This window comes from Raphanus sativus, chromosome 6 (genome assembly GCF_000801105.2).
Source record: "Raphanus sativus cultivar WK10039 chromosome 6, ASM80110v3, whole genome shotgun sequence".
Taxonomy (NCBI): Eukaryota; Viridiplantae; Streptophyta; class Magnoliopsida; order Brassicales; family Brassicaceae; genus Raphanus; species Raphanus sativus.
In genome coordinates this window covers 31791648-31795013 of record NC_079516.1, presented here as the reverse complement: position 1 = coordinate 31795013, position 3366 = coordinate 31791648, and positions in this window count along the sequence as shown.

Genomic DNA, 3366 nt, shown 5'->3' with positions numbered 1-3366 from the left:
ATGGAGACTTGCAACATAAAGAACAATCGATCCAACCATGCAGCTAAACGATCATCATCGATCGCCATCACCACTGCACCATCGATCGATTCATTCACCAGAGCTCAATCTCCTTTTCATAATTCATATGATATCAGAAATGCTTCACTAACACCTGATGAATTTGGTATTTTCAGGGACATAGATGGCTTTGCAAGAGACATGGATGGAAGGATCCTACACATATCCAGAGAGGACATAGCAGACATCCTTCAAGTTGCCAATGGACCGGACAACCTGTTCACACAGCAACGTGGCCATCCAGACATCCTAGCCCACGCCCCAGATAATCACCACGTCACCATGACAGAGGATACAATTCCTCAAAGTTTTGGTCAACATGGGAAATCCCCATCGATCGACATCGTTTCATCACCATTGATCGACAGCGAGTTACCCAGATCGATCGACAACGCAAGAGCCAAATCGACCGGCAGACGTATTGAGTTTGGACGACGTGCCTTTGATTTATTTATTTCTTCACTCCGGCTGTGTTACACTGGGACAGTGTAATTTAAGTGTGGGGGGAGGTTTACTGATATTTGTTTTATTTTGGTTTTTATTTAAAAATGTTTTCAAATTATTTTTCGCATAAGTACTAAAATGGGGACATTGATATTGATTTTTACTTGATTATCTAACCACTCTTTTGCACCATTCTAGATTTACTGATTGCAGATAGTACTAAAGATGCTAAACTGGATCAACCTGTCACCTATACACGCTTGCTAAGATTGTTTGAAGGAACCAAAGTTGACCTCCAACACTAATACTGACTTTATTTGCTTGTCTTGGGGCTTGGTAATCAATGGATCGGAACCCTCTTACAAGTCTGGAAGGTAAAAAGTCTGTGTGTTTCTGGTTCACTTCGTTCTCTCTCTTTGACATCTCAAAGATCTAAGTTTATGTTATAAAAGATTGAAATGATTTCTTGAGAGGCAGAGGGTAGGAGTGTCTCCTGCGACCCCATTATTCTAAATCTCAGGAATGATCACACATAGTGGAAATGAGGGATATGTAAATTACCTGCGATCCCATTATTCGCTACACTTTGTCAAAATGTATGAGTTACAAATGCAATGTCAATGAGATAGACTAGATGACCTTTGAGGCATCAAAACCTATTGAAATTGAAACTAATAAGAGATCCAGAGAAGAGAGATGAGGGGAGAAAGGGATCAGAGAAGACTACCTGTGTGTTCAGATACTTGTTTCAGTTGAATCCATGTGTCCTTTGATCGATACTCCCAAGGTAAAGCCTGCATTTTTATTTTATATTAAGAAATGAGGTTAGTAAAGGGGAATGTCAGATAAGATTTGCTAAGTTGTGGAATAGATGAATTTGGTTGCTAAGTTAGGATAATGCATAATGAACTTCTGTGATTAGGATGTTTAGATATGAATTGCAAATCCATAGAGTGATGACTTCAATATTTTGAATCTTTGAGTTCCTACTATTTTCAAACCTTTTCCAGAGACAACTGAGTTTTTGCTTGAGGATAAGCAAAAGAGTAAGTCTGGAGGAGTTGATATACCATGGATTTCACCCATTTTCTACCATGGTATAATGATATTTTTATTATGTACTAATATGTTTTCTAGCCTGTTAGGTATGTTTTCAGGTTCAGGAGTGTTTCGTGATAAAGTGATGCTTTTGGAGCATTTTGGAGCACAAGAGATAATACACCCGAGTTGACCATTTAAGACCAAGTCGGAAGTCAACATTCAGAGAAGAATCGATCGATACTCATCCAGAGTTGTCGATCGATGTAGCTGTGAAGATCCGCGTAGTTGAAGATTATAATCGATCGATACACATCAAATGTTGTCGATTGATAGCGATGACGAAATGGTTTAGCCGATTACTTCACCAAAACTTCACCAAATTACGAGATTGTCCCTGACGAGTTTTTAACCTAATGGAAATGCTTAAATACCCTGCTTAAGTGTTTTTGACGGCAAGCAAGCTTTGAAGGCAGAAGCAAAAGCAAGCAAGCAGAGAGTGTGAGAGAAAGCTAGAGTTTTATTTGTTTTGAGAGATTGGAGAGATCATTGAGATATTTGTGATTGAACTCCATTTGTTTTCTATTCTCTATCTAATGCAATTTTTTTACCTATCTTGTGTTATGAATTGCTTAGTTATGTCTGAGTAGTCTACTTGTTAGATATAGGGTTTAAATAGGTTTGTGGGATTAGCCCCAAACTATATTTGCTAAGTTGTGATATTCATCAAAAGAATTGCACCCTATGCTTGTTCTAGAGTAGCTAACTAGAGCATAGATCACTAGGATCCTTATATCTTGAATTATCTGTTTGAAATAGTTTGTCTCCTGTTGAGAAGAGCGACAGTGTAATACCCATGATCTAGGGTATCAAGTCAACGCAAGTCAACGGACGCAGGTCAAGCTACAATTGGATGCCAAGCCATATGAAGACATGAATAGAGGTTCGGTCGATGCATTATGAAGAATGGTCGAGCAGAAACAAGAGTTGGTCGAGGAGACATAACTGGAGCTTCGAAACGGGCAAGGCCGAGCATGGTGAAATTTCAAAGTGTGCAAATTACGCAGGACGCAATCTCAATCATCATAAGGGGATAAAATAAGACTTTTGGTCAAGCCAGAATGAAGTTGGAGCGAGCCAAAGTGAAGATGGTCCAGAGGAAGAAGAATATTGCCGATATGGTCGAGATAAGCTATCTAAGAGCTAAGGAAGCCAAATGAAGATGTGCAAACATGACAAAGGAGTTCAAAGGAGTATTTTCTACGTTTCTACAAGTTTGGAGAAGGTCAACTCAGAAGTTGAAAGTCAAGAAAGTCAAAGGAGAGAGAAAGTGTCTTATTGGTCCATTTATCATATCCGATCAACCAATTGGAGCATACCACGTGGAGGAGACCAAATTCCATCAATCCTGGACATCATGTAGAATAAATCAAGGGAATTTTGAGTGAAGAAATCAGGAGCAAAGGACATCTACAGAAGAAGTTATGAAGAAGATGATTTTATACCCGAAATGGGCTATAAATGGCAAAAAAGACATGGGCTGGAGAAATGATTTTCTACGTTTGTTAATCAATGTTGGTAAACAACTTTAGCGTAACTGCTCCTACGGCCAACGCCTATGCAAACGCCGCAGTGCACGAAAAAATAGAAAAACCAAGTCGCGGCTTTTCGCCACAGGAAGAGCACGAAAACGAGGTCGCAACTTCTCCATCAAAATAGAAAGGGCAACGATAAAATCTATCAAACCCCAAGAATTCGTCTAATTACAGAGTTTTAGAAATCTTGTCCAGTAGGGGCTCGACCAAAATTTTTTTTTAGGATTTC